Source organism: Oncorhynchus keta, chromosome 34 (genome assembly GCF_023373465.1).
Source record: "Oncorhynchus keta strain PuntledgeMale-10-30-2019 chromosome 34, Oket_V2, whole genome shotgun sequence".
Classification (NCBI taxonomy): Eukaryota; Metazoa; Chordata; class Actinopteri; order Salmoniformes; family Salmonidae; genus Oncorhynchus; species Oncorhynchus keta.
The window spans coordinates 25,526,863-25,545,217 of NC_068454.1; the positions used below are offsets into that span (position 1 = coordinate 25,526,863).

General features: G+C 48.3%; 1 pseudogene; it reads left to right on the forward strand.

The window, feature by feature from the left end:
• Positions 1-18,355, forward strand: part of LOC118366637 (ceramide kinase-like protein) — a 64,549-nt pseudogene that overhangs the window by 15,297 nt on the left and 30,897 nt on the right.

The window sequence follows — 18,355 nt, forward strand, 5'->3', positions numbered from 1 at the left end:
CGTCAAGGTACACGAACACAAACCGGTTTAGCATCAATGACCAAAGCCTGGAAAACAGTGGGGGCCGGGTGAGTCCAAATGGTATGACCCCGTACTCATAATGCCCACTGGCTGTGTTGAAGGCTGTCTTCCACTCATCCCCCCGCACATCCGAACCAGGTGGTAGGCATTTCCAAGGTCCAACTTGGAAAATATGGTGGCCCCCTGGAGAGGTTCAAATGCGCAGAGAAGAGGAGAGGTAGGGGGTAACGATTCTTGACAGTAATGTCGTTAAGTCCCCGGTAGTCAATGCATGGACGCAGGGTCTTGTCCTTCTTCTCCACAAAGAAAAACCCTGCACCGGCAGGGGATGCAGACGTATAGTGGCATCCATAAAACGCTCATCAGCCCCAGAGTCAATGAGCACTCTGAGCGACTTAGATTGGTCTCCCCAGAGCACAAGCACAGAAAAGGGTGTGTGGGTGATGGGAATCAGGGAACTCCCAGTCTGACTCACCATAATGCTGGTACCCACTAGAGACAAGGGTTTCCTAATAGGACAGGTCGCTAGCTATAAAATGCCCTGCCCCTCCACAGTACAGACAACAGTTACTGTTCATCCTCCGTGAGTGTTCCCCAACTGACAACCTAGCTCTTCCCAACTGCATAAGCTCAGGAGTATCCAACTCACCCATCGTAGATTCACGAGAGGGCTTGGGTGGCTTCGAATCCTCTTGGAAAAGCGGCCTAAGGAAACTTCCGGATTCCCTCGAAGGTTGTACGAAACATAGCAGGTGTACGATGTTGCCTGAGACCAGACCTCCACTCACTCCTACGTTCCCTTAGGCATCCATTGATTTTGATGGTTAGGGCGATAAGGGAGTCAAGGTCCACCGGTAATTCTCGAGCAGCTAGCTGGGGAAAATAAGCGACACCTGGAGTGAGTGGAGACAATAATGAGGACAGGGTAAACTGATCAGGGTGTGACACCAAGGGATTTTAACAGTTTTTACAGTCATTTTCTTAACAGCAAGATTTTCCAAGGCAGGATACTGAGTGCAGCCCAATCCAGAAATCTGACAGTGGCTTCTGATTAAATGTAATTATCACAGAACCGCTTGTTGCAATTTCGATGAGGCTCTCTTGTTCAGATATCGGTAAGACTGGAGGCAGGGCAGGGAAGGGATAATGAATCCAGTTGTTTGTGTCATCTGTTTCGGGAAAGTACCTGCGTAATTGCGCACCCAACTCACTCAGGTGCTTCACTATATCACATTTGACATTGTCCGTAAGCTTAAGTTATTTGCACACAAAATAATCATACAATGATGGAAAGACCTGTGTGTTGTCCTTTTAAATGCAGACATAGAAGAGCTCCAACTTCTTAATCATAGCCTCAATTTTGTCCTGTAAATTGAATATAGTTGCGGAGATTCCCTGTAATCCTAGATTCACATCATTCAGGTGAGAAAAAACATCACCGAGATAGGCCAGTCGTGTGAGAAACTCATCATCATGCAAGCGGTCAGACAAGTGAAAATTATGGTCAGTAAATAAAACTTTAAGCTCGTCTCCCTTGATGATAAGTGCACTTCTGTATGTTGTGAAAGCGTTACATGGTTGCTGCCCATATCATTGCAGAAAATACACGAGAGTTCAGGGGCCTTGCTTTAACAAACATAATAATTTTCACAGTAGTGTCCAAAACGTATTTCAAGCTGTCAGGCATTCCCTTGGCAGCAAGAGCCTCTCTGTGGATGCTGCAGTGTACTTAAGTGGGGTCAGGAGCAAATGCTTGCACGCGCGTTACCACTCCTCTATGTCTCCCTGTCATGGCCTTTGCGCCATCAGTACAGATACCAACATGAGCAGCAGCTACATTTGGCTACATACGTAAGTGGAATACCCACAAGTGAGTAACGGTTAATGTGACTGGATGTTAGTTATTTGACTAGGCTACCTGTATTTGACATTGTGTTGTTATTTCGCTGAACACTAGATGGTTTTATTTTATTTTTTGCAGTGATACGAGGCTACTCAGGCGAGAAGAAAAAACTGTATAGCCAAATGTATATCCCTTTTGGAAAATATAAATGGACTGTTTGAATTATATTTTTATTTTTTTTAAATGATGATTATTATTATTATTTTTAATGTGAATCACATTTTTATTTGGCGTACCCCCGACGGCATTGTGGGTACCCCAGTTTGGGAATACCTGCTCTAGAGAGACTGGAGAAAGCACATCTCCAGGCCTGCTGTACCTTCCTGAAGCTCCTCTCCTCTCCCGGTCCCCCATGACACCATTGCTCCCTGGGACCCTGACTTTGGTCCCCTCTGTCTGCACATCCTCCTTGATCGTTACTCGTTCCCTTCCTTTTGAACATGTGACCCCGGATGCCCCTGAAACCCAAGAGATCACAATGAATTGTCAGAATGGATAGCTGGGTGGCTGGCAGAGGGCCGGGGGTCCGGGCTCAGAGTGGGGCTCTGTCAGAGCAGAGCCAGGGCTGGCAGGCTGAGGCTCAGGCTCAGGCTGGGGCTCAGGGGGCATAGGGCTCATTAGCGTGTCGAGGTCAGGAACTTCAGGGACCAACCACCAGGGAGCCAGTGGATTAGAGTAATGAGGGGGATAATGGAGACAATGATGGGGATGAGAGGTTCAGCATGCTGCCTCTCCCCATCGATTCCTGGGTCTCCACCAGGCTCCAGGGCAGCCAGGAAGGAACACTCCCTAATTATGCCTAGTTCTAATCCAGTGTGGAAGCTCAGTAGCTCAGAGGCTGGGTGCTTAGTGGAGGGCAGGGTGGAGAACAGACAAAGAGAGGGCGGGGGGAGCTCAGAGAGAGAGAGAGAGGGCAGAGGGAAGAGAGAGAGAGGGCAGGGTGAAGAGTGGGAGAGGTCAGGGGGGAGAGAGGGCGAGCGTTGAGGGAAGGGGAGAGAGTTAGACAGAGAGTCATGACTCCCCCCTATCTCCCTCAGCTCAGACTCTCTAGCTGCAGTTCAGGTTCTGTAAGCGAGAGCTTCAAACCTACTGACCTTTAGAAGTAGAGCGTACTCTACTCACTCTTTGTTCAGCTGATTTTATAGCAAGTGCCTCAGACAAAAGCTCAATACACAGTGATAGAACTGACCATGCCTGGTAGGGATGCCTGCTTTTACTGACTAACAGATGTGCTTGACCTGGACTGGAAATCCCAGTGAATCAGAAATGTACCTGTTTGTTTGCCTTTTTTAATTCTGTTGTCCTCTGCTTCTGTTTTTGCTGTCTCTTTTTGGTGTCTACACCAGGACTTGGTGCTATAAAATAGCTTTACAAATACATTTGATTGATTGATTATCCCCTTGTCTTCTTGCAGGTTTCCAGAACAGGCCCAAATCCCTGAAGGTGTTTGTGAACCCTACCAGCCATAAGAAAGAGGCCTATCAGATCTACAGAGACTATGTTGCACCACTGTTTCAGCTAGCAGACATCAAGGCTGATGTCACCAGTAAGTGTCCCATGAGAGTGTGTGTGTGTGCGTGTGCGTGTGCATATAGCAGCAGCTGTACTACTCTGTTGAGTCTAAAGTGCGTCTCACACTTAATAACAGGAGCAGTGACTCCTCTCCTTACTGAGTAACCTGACCCATGGGAGGGGCTAGGCCCATCTGTTCATATCCTCCCCATCTCCTCCTCCCCCTCTCCTCCCTCTCCTCACCCTCTCCTCATCCTCATCTACTTCTCTCCCCCTGCTCCTCCCCCTCCTCCTCCGCCTGTTCCTCCCCATTCCTCTTTCCTCCTCTCCTCCTCATCCGGTTCCTTCCCTCCCCCTCTCCTGTTCCTCCCCCCCCTCCTTCTCCTCCTGTTCCTCCTTCTCCTCCCCCTCCTACTCTTCTCCTCCTCCTGTTCCTCCTCCTCCCCCTCTTCCTCACCTCCTCTTCCTGTTCCCACTCCTCCTCCCCCTCCCCCTACTCCTTTCCTCCTCCTCCTCCTCCTCCTGTCTGTGTATTGTGTACGTGTGTGTGTAAGTGCTTGTGTAAGTGCGTACATGCTTGTGTGTGTGTGTGTGTGTGTGCACTCTAATGAATGCTACTATCTGATTCCAGAGACTTCTAAAAGCCAACTGACTTCTAAATGCCAACTGTAATAGAATCTGGTTGTGTCCCAAATTGCACAATATTCACTATACAGTGCAATACTTTTGACCAGGGCCCACAGGGTTCATAGATCTCTGGTCAAAAGTAGTGCACTATGCAGGCAATAGGGTCCCATTTGGGATGCGGCCCTTCTTTCCTGAGACTGTGTTCTCCCCGTGGGGAGGGTAGGGGATGAGTGGTCGACGAGGAGCCATTAAAACATACTTTACCTAATATAAATTAAATATCTCATTCGGGCCCCGGCTGGAAGCTGGGAGCTGTTCTGGAGTCTGCAATACACTGCAGTGGCAGTTGGGACCAACTGGGTTTGATGATGTTATAATTTCTGTTATTGATGATGTTATTACTTCAATGAGTTGTGATGGTGACAAATGTGTCCGCAATTTACTTTAACAAGTGAATGATAATGTCATTTGGACAATATAATGACAGTTTGGTAGAAACAGAGAAAAAACATGTTTTTGTAAGCATATAGTTGTAATATTTAGAATAACAGTTGCATAGAATATCTAATGCATGACAAATCATATGTGAATTTATGTATATGGGCCATTTCTTCTGGATAAAAAAGCATCTCTGCATAGTCACTGTTTTTACTTGTATGTACACAACATACATCAACATCATCTTGATATGACAACACAACTGGTACCAGGGAAGAAACATTCCTGCTGTCATGCCCTGGTCGAAGTATTTTGTGTTTATCTTCATGTATTGGGTCAGGCCAGGGTGTGGCATGGAGTTTTTGTATTGTGGTGTGTTTTGTCTTGGGGTTTTGGTGTTGGTATTGGGATTGTAGCTTAGTGGGGTATCTAGCAAAATCTATGGCTGTCTGGAGTGGTTCTCAATCAGAGGCAGGTGTTTATCGTTGTCTCTGATTGGGAACCAGATTTAGGCAGCCATATTCTTTGAGTTTGTCGTGGGTGATTGTCCTTAGTGTCCTTTTTCCTGTCTCTGTGTTAGTTTACACTAGTATAGGCTGTTTCGGTTTTCGTTACGTTCTTTGTTTTGTAGTGCTTGTATTTAGATTCGTGTTACGTTTTGTTCATTAAACATGGATCGCAATCACACGCTGCGTTTTGGTCCGACTCTCCTTCACCACATGAAAACCGTTACACCTGCAGATAATTTTTGGCTATAGTGTATTTCTTTCCGGATAGCAGGATATGTTCAAGCCCCTGTTTTTGCTGTACACTGAGTGTACAAAACATTAAGAACACCTTCCTAATGTTGAGTTGCACCCCCCCCCCCTTTATGCCCTCAGAACTGCCTCAATTTGTCAGGGCATGGACTCTACAAGGTGTCAAAAGCATTCCACAGGGATGCTGGCCCATGATGACTCCAATGCTTCCCACAGTTGTGTCAAGTTCGCTAGATGTCCATTGGGTGATGGACTGCTCTTGATACACACAGGAAACTGTTAAGCATGAAAAACCCAGCAGCGTTGCAGTTCTTAACAGAAACCTGTGTGCCTGGCACCTACAACCATACCCCGTTCAAATGCACTTAAATATTTTGTCTTGCCCGTTCACTCTCTGAATGGCACACATACACAATCCATGTCTCAATTGTCTCAAGGCTGAAGATTCCGTCTTTAACCTGTCTCCTCCCCTTCATCTACACTGATTGAGGTGGATTTAACAAGTGACTTCAATAAGGGTTCACAGCATTCACCTGGGTGTTTTGTATATTCAGTGTAAATGTCCACCTAACATTTCCATGTAACAAAACAAAAGCAATGGTAGGCATTGGTACCATAGACATAGACCAGGAATGAAACATCCATGTGGTTCTTCAGATAGATTTTTTAAAATGAATTTAAAAAATGTAACCTTTATTTAATAAACAGTGGGTTAACTGCCTTCAGGGGCAGAACAACATATTTTTTACCTTGTCCGCACGGGGATTCGAACCAGCAACCTTTCGGTTACTGGCCCGACACGCTAACCAATATGATACACATTCTCACACAACAAATCCTCATCTGCAAGTGTCACATCCGTCATGGAGGAGCCTGTGATGGTTGTGTGTGTGTGTGCAAGGGTGTGTGTGATGGGTGGGTACAGCTGGGACTAACCTGCTCCGACGGAGAGGAGGTGCCCCAGAAATGCTAAATGGGGCAAGGCCATGTAACGCCATCTGTGGTATAGAACCCCGTTCCCCCATATTCCTTGGCATCTTCCTCTGTGGGTGTGTGTGTCGGGTGGGGGATGAGGTGGGGGGGTGATTGTATCTGTGTGTGTGTGTTGAGGACAGCGATGCAGAGTGACAGCTACCTAGTCTCTGGAGAACTGGGTGGGGATACGGGTGCTCCTCTCCCTGGCGTGCCACCCGCTATCCTTCCTGTCTCCCCCACACCCCCACTGTGGATATGCCCACATCCCAAATTGCCAATCTATCAACTCGCTCCAGTGCTGTTGTAGAGTGCATAGTAGTCTCACTGTGTCCCTCGGATGTCCTTCCCCCCGGAAAGTTTGACCTCTTTCTGCCTGAAAAAAAAACAGATATAGGATTTAGAATAACACACCAACTACACGTTATTACAAAATAATGAACATAAGTGTTGCAAAAGATTTAAAATATCCACACCAACTACACGTTATAACAAAATAATGAACATGAGCAGTGGCATTACTGACCTTGTTTTGCATAAGTGAGAGAAGCATTAACACTCTGGAGGCAGCCTCTTTGCATTGCTTCTCTTTTCTTCTTTCAAAATGCAAACTGCATGCAAGTATAAATTGTACTTTACCACCACCCCCATATGTTCATCAGCCATGTGCCAAATTAACATTGGATAGGGATACTAAAAGCCATGTTTTTGTGCCAGCCCAGCCCTCTGATTTAATCTTTCATTCATTAACACATTTATTTATGTTCTCTTGCCTTTCTCTCTTCACAGTCACTGAAAGAAAAAGGGCACACTTTATTCATTCTGTGCAGAATCTAATTGGATGAATATGATGGGTAGGTTTGCTTGCCACACTATCTGTTAGATGGTCCATATAAATCCTCTCCATAAAATATCAGACAGAAAGAAAACCAACCAATACACTGATATGAGCAGGTGTTCCCAGTACGGGAATGCAGCTGCAGCAGAATGATACATCTAATCTCACCTAAGGAAATTCATAAAACCAATCACTTTATTCATTTTTTATATTTAGGGGTTAGGTAGGTAAACAAAAACACCACATTGATATGGAGTTGTGTAATCAGCATGGTGAGATTCCAATTAATACAAGGTATTATACTGGGCTGTGATGTGAGGGAGGAGGGATGAGGGTGGAGGGATGAGGATGGAGGGATGACGGTGGAGGGATGGGGATGGAGGGATGGGGATGGAGGAATGGGGATGGAGGGATGAGGGGGAGGGATGGGGATGGAGGGATGAGGGGGAGGGATGGGGATGGAGGGATGGGGATGGATGATGGCACAGAGTCAAAGTCAGATGAGGAAATAATCCCATGTCTGTGGTACGGTCTGTTTTGTTTATCCTCTTAAGGTGGCATTTACAGTAGCTGTAATAAAAAGCAGAGTTAGAGAAAGAGAAGGAGAGAGAGAGAGAGAGAGAGAGAGAGAAGGAGAGCAAGATAGGAAAGGAGAGAGAGAGGAGAGAGAGAGTAGAGAGAAAGACGGTGAGGGAAGGGAGAGTCCAGGTTTTACAAAATTAGTGATAATACTATGATTAGAACAGTGTGCCAGGGGACCAAGTCGACCCAGCCGAGGCAGTCTCCTTTAAAGAAGTGTGTGGGTGTGTGTCCTCTCCAGTATGGGCATGGCAGGTGGCACTTTAATTACTTGTTCTGGAAGCAGTGATGAAGTACCTCCCATCCAGCAGACTGCTGGTGCGTGTGCGTGTGTGTGCGTGTGCGTTTTCTCCCTGTCTGTGTGTGTGAGTGTGTTTTTACACCACACTGCCACACCGTAGCTCCCATGTGTCTGCATTATAGTCACAATTAGATCCTTTTAGGTAGCTCCAAACTCCTGTTAAACCAGGATTGCTGCATTGGTGTCGCTCAGCAGATCAGCACAGACTAGTCTACACCACAACCTAACCCTTACGAGGGATAGGGGAGAGAAGGGTAGAGGGCAGGGTGGGGAAGGAGGAGGAGGAGGAGGATGGAGGTAGAGGCAGGAAGAAGATGTAGGGGTGGGAGGTAGACAGGGGTGGGAGGTAAGCAGGAGAGGGAGAACGGAAAGACGGAGGGATGTCTGGCTCATGCTCTGCTAGGCAGGTCTGATATGAGGGACAGATGGAGCAGGTGCGAAGAGTGACTGGTGGAAAAGCTGAGCTCATGATCCTTCTGTCCTGCTCTCACAACCTCATTACTGTGGCCCACATATATTAGACACATTACGACACATATACACAACCAATATCTCAATGAATATCTCAATATTTCATGATAAGAACAAATGTGTATTGTGTACTGTAGGTTTTAATGTTTGGATTTATGGTTGACGTTAAGAGTCAGACATATTTTATGCTCCTCTTATCAAAATTAAATATTCTGTTTGCATGGAAAAATCACTGGGTAAGTCCCGGAATATTCAAGCTAAGCTACTTAACCCAACATAGCCTTGTTCGGTTGTTTGTGGTACAGTATCATCTTTAAGCAGGGAAGCTGTGGTATTACCAATACAAGTGTCATTTAATGTCTAATTGATTTGCAATATCACTCAAATTGTTCAGAGACAGGGTTCATAACATGCACTTCAATCAGAGTCAGAACCTGATTGTACAGGATTCACACAAGGCTTATTTCATACAACATTTGTAAGTTATTATATGTCCGTCTCTATGGAGCTTTTTTAAACTTTGGTTAGAAAGGAATTGTGTCTAGCTATATAGGAAGTTTTCACAGACTGTGTGGAAGACGTACGGTATATTCCCCATAGAGAATGAGGTTTTCTAGAGTAGTCCGCTTAAGGAGAGGCTTTCTGTCTGGAAGACATATTCCCAATAGAGTATGTGGTGTTATAGATTCAGGGTCCTTCGCAATGGTCTGATTCTAGATCATATCCTCTTTGTCTTGTCAACACCAGCTTAATTAACCCCAGAAGACTGAGAAGTGGTGCGAAGGCATAAAAAGCTAATCACATACGTCTTCATTAATACATCATAACTCATTCATCTCTGCTTTTAAGGAAAAAAGTATATTTTTTACTGTTTTCCGAGGAAGTCATGCAGGGTGTGACAGCGTGACAGCCTCAGTCCCTGTTACATGGGTTGTGACCCAAATGGCACACTATTTCTTTAAAGTTCACAAATTTTGACCAGGGCCCATAAGGCTCTGGTTGAAAGTGGTGCACTATAAATGGAATAGGGTGCCATTTGGGACACAACCATGGAATCGTGGTGTGTGTAACACAATAGGAATGTCAGACACTACTGTAGGCTGTTGCGATGTGTGTAATTATTTCCAGATCTCACATTAGTGTTAATTATCAGCTCCTCAAATTAAAACATTGTATTAACTGGAGCTTTACTGCCTTTTACAGATTTTATTACTGCCTTCCTGCTTGGGGGGTTGGGGGGTGGATAGGAGACGAGGGGTAGTTTAGTGGAGAGCCTGTGTTCTTTAATAGAGGGATGTATTGCCAGTGTATAATCAAGCAATGGCAGAACATTAGGCAGGCGTGGAGGAGAATGATATGTCATTAGACATCTTTGGAACACGATGCAGAACTTGAGGTCAAAGCCTGGCTCCTATCTAATGCCTCAGCTATATAACCTGTACATAACCTGAGTCTGTCATGCACTGTGAGGTGGGCCTCATCAGCTCAGCATAGGACAGACAAATTCCTTGCTGCTGATTAATCATGTTTTCAGTGAGTGAAACAAATAAACACTGCATCTAATAATCAATTCACGGAATCCTAGAATTTTGACCACATTTAGTGCTGACATTTATGCACATATTGCTTTGTTTTGTTACCACTGCTAGGTAAACTACAGCTCAATATCAAAACCTTAGTAACAGGCAAGTCATCCAATGGGAGTGTAACGGTTCTCTTCTATCTCCTCCTCTGACGAAGAGGTGGAACAAGGATCGGACCAAAATGCAGCGTGATGATGATTCATGATATTTTAATGAAGGAAAAAACTATACATGAAGAAACTACAAAATAATGAAATGTGAAAACCGAAACAGCCCTATCTGGTGCAAACACAAAAACAGGAACAATCACCCACAAAACACTCAAAGAATATGGCTGCCTAAATATGGTTCCCAATCAGAGACAACGATACACACCTGCCTCTGATTGAGAACCACTCCAGACAGCCATAGACTTTGCTAGATAACCCCACTAAGCCACACATCCAACACCCCACAAAACCCCAAGACAAAACCACAATAAACCCATGTCACACCCTGGCCTAACCAAATAAATGAAGACAAACACAATATATTACGACCAGGGCGTGACAGGACCCCCCTAAGGTGCGGACTCCCGGACGCACAGCAAAACAATAGGGGAGGGTCCGGGTGGGCGTCTGTCCATGGTGGCGGCTCCGGCGCGGGACATGGACTCCACTCAGTCAATGTCTTAGTCCCTCCTCCTCGCGTCCTAGGATAGTCCACCCTCGCCGCCGACCATGGCCTAGTAGTCCTCACCCAGAACCCCACTGGACTGAGGGGCAGCTCAGGACTGAGGGGCAGCTCGGGACTGAAGCAGCTCGGGACTGAGGGGAAGCTCGGGACTGAGGGGAAGCTCGGGACTGAGGGGAAGCTCGGGACTGAGGGGAAGCTCGGGACTGAGAGGAAGCCCGGCACTGAGCCGGAAGCCCAGCACTGAGAGGAAGCCCAGCACTGAGAGGAAGCCCAGCACTGAGAGGAAGCCCAGCACTGAGAGGAAGCTCAGGCAGGTAGTTGGCTCCGGCAGATCCTGGCTGGCTGGCGGATCTGAAAGAGTCTGGTTGACTGGCGGGTCTGGAAGAGTCTGGCTGACTGGCGGATCTGGAAGAGTCTGGCTGACTGGCGGATCTGGAAGAGTCTGGCTGACTGGCGGATCTGGAAGAGTCTGGCTGACTGGCGGATCCTGGCAGACTGATGGATCTGGCTGCTCCATGCTGACTGGCGGCTCTAGCTGCTCCACGCTGACTGGCGGCTCTGGCTGCTCCATGTAGGCTGACAGCTCTGGCGGCTTCTTACAGACTGGCAGCTCTGGCAGCTCCGTGCAGACTGGCAGCTCCTTGCAGACTGGCAGCTCCTTGCAGACTGGCAGCTCTGGCTGCTCCATGCAGACTGACAGCTCTGGCTGCTCCATGCAGACTGACAGCTCTGGCGGCTCCGTGCAGACTGGCAGCTCCGTGCAGACTGGCAGCTCCTTGCAGACTGACAGCTCTGGCTGCTTCATGCAGGAGACTCCAGCAGCGCTGTAGAGGAGGAAGGCTCTGGCTGCGCTGGACAGGCGGGAGACTCCGGCAGAGCTGGAGATGAGGAAGGCTCTGGCAGCGCTAGATAGGCGGGAGACTCCGGCAGCGCTGTAGAGGAGGAAGGCTCTGCCTGCGCTGAACAGGTGGGAGACTCCGGCAGCGCTGGAGAGGCGAGGCGCACTGTAGGCCTGATGCGTGGTGCTGGCACTGGTGGGACTGGGCTGAGAACACGCACAGGAAGCCTGGTGCGGGGAGCTGCCACCGGAGGGCTGGTGCGTGAAGGTGGTACTGGATAGACCGGACCGTGCAGGCGCACTGGAGCTCTTGAGCACCGAGCCTGCCCAACCTTACCTGGCTCGATACCCTCTCTAGCCCGGCCGATACGAGGAGCTGGAATGTACCGCATTGGGCTATGCACCCGCATTGGGGACACCGTGCGCTCCAAAGCATAACACGGTGCCTGCCCGGTCTCACTAGCCCCCCGGTAAGCACAGGGAGTTTGCGCAGGTCTCCTACCTGGCGTAGCCCTACCCCCTGTGAGCCCGCCCCCAATACATTTTTGGGGCTGACTCTCGGGCTTCCGTCCGCGCTGCTGTGCTTGCTTTGCCAACTCCATTATCCGATAACCTTCCGCGCACTGCTCCATCGAATCCCAGGCGGGCTCCGGCACTCTCCCTGGGTCGACCGCCCACCTGTCTATCTCCTCCCAAGAAGTATAGTCCATACTCTTGTAGTCCAAACCATACTCCTCTTTGGGCTGCTCCTGTTGCCTCTTCTCCTGCTGCACCTTGGGGCGGCTACACTCCCCTGTTTTAGCCCAGGGTCCTCTCCCGTCAAGGATTTCCTCCCATGTCCAGAATTTCTTATTACGTATCTCCTGCTGCCGCTGTTGCTTCACCTGCTGCTCCTGCCTGTTGACACGCCGCTTGGTCCAGTTGTGGTGGGTGACTCTGTAACGGTTCTCTTCTATCTCCTCCTCTGACGAAGAGGTGGAACAAGGATCGGACCAAAATGCAGCGTGATGATGATTCATGATATTTTTTATGAAGGAAAAAAACTATACATGAAGAAACTACAAAATAATGAAATGTGAAAACCAAAACAGCCCTATCTGGTGCAAACACAAAGACAGGAACAATCACCCACAAAACACTCAAAGAATATGGCTGCCTAAATATGGTTCCCAATCAGAGACAACGATACACACCTGCCTCTGATTGAGAACCACTCCAGACAGCCATAGACTTTGCTAGATAACCCCACTAAGCCACACACCCAACACCCCACAAAACCCCAAGACAAAACACACCACAATAAACCAGACAAACACAATATATTACGACCAGGGCGTGACAGGGAGGGGCCAATAAAATACTCTAATACAATTTTACCCAATATAATCACGCTTTAATTACAACTAGCCATGGATTGGAGGCTAAAAAAATATTTTTAGGAATGGTAATATAAGGCCTTGTTCAAAAGCATTTCTGAAATGAACTGTAATAAGCTTTCATCAGTGTACTGATGTACTGATGTACTGATGTATTAGTAATGTGCTTATAGGAGCTAAATAGGCTCAGGCTTACAGATTTGACCAAATTCCTAGAAAATGCTGCATCCATGACATAATCTGACTATTCAATACATTTAATGGGAATTATCATTTCAATGAATTGAAATGGATTCGACAGGTCTAGGTCAACCAGCGCTGTAATAGTGATGAATGTAGAGAGAGTGTGTGTGTGTGTGTGTGTGTGTGTGTGTGTGTGTGTGTGTGTGTGTGTGTGTGTGTGTGTGTGTGTGTGTGTGTGTGTGTGTGTGTGTGTGTGTGTGTGTGTGTGTGTGTGTGTGTGTGTGTGTGTCTGTATCTGTGTGTGTGTGAATTCTTGCATGTGTATGCACCTGTCTGTCTGGCCCTGACCTGTATTACAGACATGTTCTCTGTTTAGTCAGGTGATTAATATGATTGATTTATCTTGATATGTCAGTATGTCATGTTTACCTCAGTTACGTAGGCTTAGAGGAGGAAACAATTACTCAGGCATTTACCCTGAGCTGCATTGAAGTTCACTGTTTCATGCTCTGTGTGTGTGTGTAATGTTGTATTTTATCCTTCAGGGTGGTGTGTGTCAGCGTCGACAATTCGTGGCCGATTTACGCGTGTGCTGTATCTCATACATGTGTGTTTTCTCCAGGGTTGTGGCTTTCGGTGGGGACGGCTCGGTGGCCGAGAAAGCCCATGGTTTGTTGCTGCAGGCCCAGATGGAGTCAGGCAGGGACACAGACTCCATGTTCACGCCTGTCCAAGCACCACTTCCTCTAGGGCTAATACCAGCAGGTGAAGAGCAAGGGTGGCAGCGCACACACACAACAACAAACACGTACACACACACGCATGCACACACACACTCCAGCAGGTGAGGAGCAAGGATGGCTTGACCTCTCTGTTCTGCAGCTGTTCTCAATCCTCACCCAATATTTAGAACAGCTTATCTCCGGGTGTGGAGATGACCATGTAGTTTATGAAGTGTATATCCGCTAATAGAACCCCATATTGGTTTGAATGGTTTTAGCTTGTGTGCTATTACACACCATCAATCCATAAAGGTCATATAAATGTTTTCTTGAAGCATAGCAGGGGCTTCTCAAATTTGAGCTTTGTGAAATTGTGTTAATAGAGCAAAGTGATTTCTTAGCTACTCAAAACATATTTTTTTAAACTAGGCAAGTCAGTTAAGAACAAATTGTTATTTACAATGACAGCCTAGGAACAGTGGGTTAACTGCCTTGTTCAGGGGCAGAATGACAGATTTTTACCTTGTCAGCTTAGGGATTCAATGACATTTCCATAGAGGGAGTTATTTACTTCTCAATTGAAAACAAACTGGTCGTTCAAGCAAGTGTATCATTTTCAACTTGGTTGAATTGCAATTTGGTTTGATTGCACTGAGAGCTAAATGCCTTGTATTATAGACGGAACCACAATTATACAGCATTCTATTCCACTTTAAAATGGTGAAAGCTCCATCAACCATTGAACATGCATGTGGCTCAGACATTGGCTGGGTGTATGCCTCATGCAGTAGATGATGGTTATAGAGCAGGCAGGTAACCCCGTGATACAAGTCAGTATTCGTCATCTATCCATGTTTGAGGACGTCGGGAGATGACGTGGACTAGGGTTTTGGTTTTCCTAGGGTGTTATAGATGGTGTAAGCATCTGATTCCAAAGGTTGCATGTTCGAATCCAGCGATATAGAGTTGTTTTTGATATTTTGGTTGCAAGCCTATCCAAAACCTAAGAAACTAGTCGTACCCCTTGACTTATTACACATTTTGTTGTGTTACAGCCTGAATTCAAAATGGATAAAATATTTTTTTTCCTCACCCATCAACCCACAATACCCCATAATGAAAAAGTGAAAACATGTTTTTAAATTTTTTTGCAAATGTATTGAAAATTAATTACAGAAATATGTCACAAGTATTCACACCCCAAGTCAATATTTTGTAGAAGCACCTTTGGTAACGATTACAGTTGCGAGTCTTTCTGGGTAAGTGTCACAACTTCCGCCGAAGTCGGCTCTCCTTGTTCGGGCGGTGCTCGGCGATCGACGTCACCGGCTTTCTAGCCATTGCCACTCAATTTTTCATATTTCCAATGGTTTTGTCTTGTTCCATACACACCTGGTTGTAATTCCATAATCACACTGAATGTATTTAGTCCTCTGTTCCCCTCCATGTCGTTGTGTGAAATTGTTTTATGTTATGTGGGTATTGTCACGCGCCAGACTTTCGTTTATGTTCCGTGTTTTGGTCACGTTTATGTACTTATGTGCTTTCGTTTGGACTGAAATATAAAGTGTGCCTGTTATCTACACTGCTCTCCTGCACCTGGCTTTGTCTCCAGTACACACCCGTAACAGAAGAGACAGGAAGTCTCTCCAGTGCCTCGACCAACGCAACCGGGGTTACCTCCACCCGTCCCGTCCGGAGCCAGTCCCAGTGGGATGGGTCTCTCCCTTCCCAGGGAGTATGATGGGATGGCAGCACAGTGCCAGGGATTCCTGTTACAACTGGACCTCTACCTGGCCACTGTTCACCCAGCTCCCTCAGGAAGGGAGAAAGTGTCCGCCCCTCGTCTCATGCCTCGTGGGGAGAGCTTTGGAGTGGGCAAACGCCGTGTGGGGAGAAGGAGACGTGGCATTGGACCTTCAAGGAGTTCACCCGGCCGTCTTCGACCATCCGCCCGAAGGTAGAGCGGCTGGGGAACGGCTCTTCCATTTGAGGCAGGGGACGAGGAGCGCCCAGGAGTTCTCCCTGGAATTCCGGACCTTGGCCACTGGAGCAGGCTGGAACAACAGGGCCCTCATCGACGTGAGCTGGCCTGCAGGGATGCCACCATCTCATTTGACCAACTGGTGGATTTGTCCATCCGGTTGGATAACCTGCTGGTCACCCGCGGACTTCCAGAAGGGGCTCTCTCGGTTCCATCTTACTGCACCCCCACTCCGGTGCCCGAGGAGTCGGGAGGGGCTGCCCGTAGGGAGGCTGGAGGAGGGGCCATCACATGCACCATCTGTGGCCGCAGATGGCACACTGCCAGTCGGTGACGTGTCGGTCCCTCTGGGAGTCGAGTCAACAGGCAGGGCACTCTGGCGTCACCCCAGGTAAGTCTGCACCACACTCATCCAGAGTCCTCTGTTGACCATCTGTTTGTACATGTTTGTTTCCCTGAGTTTTCCCGCCTCCTCAAGTTATTTTTTTGTGAAGAAGAAGAAGGATGGAGGTCTGCGCCCGTGCATTGACTATAGAGGTCTCTATCAAATCACGGTGAGGTACAGTTACCCGCTACCTCTTATTGCCACGGCGATTGAGTCAATGCATGGGGCGCACTTCTTCAAGAAACTGGATCCCAGGAGTGAGTATAACCTGGTGCATATCCGGGAGGGAGACGAGTGGAAGACAGCGCTTAGTACCAACTCAGGGCATTATGAGTACCTCGTCATGCCGTACGGGTTAATGAATGCTCCATCAGTTTTCCAATCCTTTGTCGATGAGATTTTCAGGGACCTGCACGGGCAGGGTGTAGTGGTTTATATCGATGACATTCTTATATACTCCGCTACACACGCCGAGCATGTGTCCCTGGTGCGCAGGGTACTTGGACGACTATTGGAGCCTGACCTGTACGTCAAGGCCGAGAAATACATGTTCTTTCAGCAGGCTGTCTCCTTCCTAGAGTATCGCATTTCCACATCAGGGGTGGAGATGGAGAGTGACCGCATTGCAGCCGTGCGTAATTGGCCGACTCCCACCCCGGTAAAGGAGGTGCAGCCATTTTTAGGGTTTGCCAATTACTACCGGAGATTTATCCAGGGTTTTGGCCAGGTGGCTGCTTCCATTACCTCACTGCTCCTAGGGGGGTCCGGTACGGTTGCAGTGGTCGGCTGAGGCGGACAGGGCTTTTGGGCAGCTAAGAGTTTACTTCGACTCCCGTGCTGGTCCGGATCCCTCTTTGGCGTTCATAGTGGAGGTGGATGCATCACCAGGCTTGGGATAGAAGCTGTGCTCTCACAGCTTTCTTCTCGAAGAAGCTCAGCCAGGCGGAGCGTAACTATGATGTGGGGGACCGGGAGCTGTTGGCTGTGGTTAAAGCGTTGGCGTGGAGACATTAGCTTGAGGGGGCTAAACACCCTTTCCTCATCCGGACTGACCACCGCAACCTGGAGTACATCCGGGGAGCGAGGAGACTGAATCCACTTCACGCAAAGTGGCCCATGTCCTTTACCCGTTTTGTGTTTACCCTGTCCTACAGACCAGGTTCCCAGAATATGAAGGCAGACTCACTGTCCCGGCTGTATGACACAGAGGAGCGGCTCATGGATCAGACTCCCATAGTCCCAGCCTCTTGCCTGGTAGCGCCGGTCATGTGGGAGCTGGACGTGGACATTGAGCAGGCGTTGCATACAGAGACCGCTCCCCTCTAGTGTCCCGTCGGGCGTATGTACGTTCCGTCTGCTGTCCGTGACCAGTTGATCTATTGGGTCCACACGTCACCCTCCTCTGGTCATCCGGGGATCGGTCGGACGGTACGCTGTCTGACTGGGAAGTACTGGTGGCCCACCTTGGCTAAGGGCGTGAGGGTTTATGTTTCCTCCTGCTCGGTGTGTGCCCAGTGTAAGGCTCCAAGACACCTGCCCAGAGGTAAGCTATACCCCTTACCCGTTCCACAAAGACCTTGGTCACACATGTCAGTGGATTTTTTAACCAATCTTCCTCTTTCACAATGATCCTGGTCATTGTGGATCGTTTCTCTAAGTCCTGTCGTCTCCTCCCTCTGCCCGTGCTTCTTACCGCCCTACAGCCTCCTGAAGCCCTGTTTACTCACGTCTTCCGGCAATACGGGGTGCCTGAGGATATAGTGTCTGATCGGGGTCCCCAGTTCATGTCGAGAGTCTGGAAGGCGTTCATGCCTTACCTCGGGTTTTCACCCTGAGAGTAACGGTTAGGTAGAGAGAGTCAACCAGGATGTGGGAAGGTTTCTGCGGTCCTATTGCCGGGACCGGCCGGGGGAGTGTGAGGCGTTCGTGCCGTGGGCCGAGATGACGTAGAACTCACTTCGCTACTCCTCCACTAACCTCTCCCCCTTTCAGTGCGTATTGGGGTACCAGCCGGTTCTGGCATCGTGGCATCAGGGTCATCAGGCTGGTCCTCTCCAGGAATCTGAGATGTGGGAGGATCCTCCGCCTCCTCTGGACATCGAGGGGGCCCTGGCGTACTCCGTTCGTTCCATCCTGGATTCGAGGCATCAGGCAGCGGCCCTTCAGTACCTCGTGGAGTGGGAGGAGAG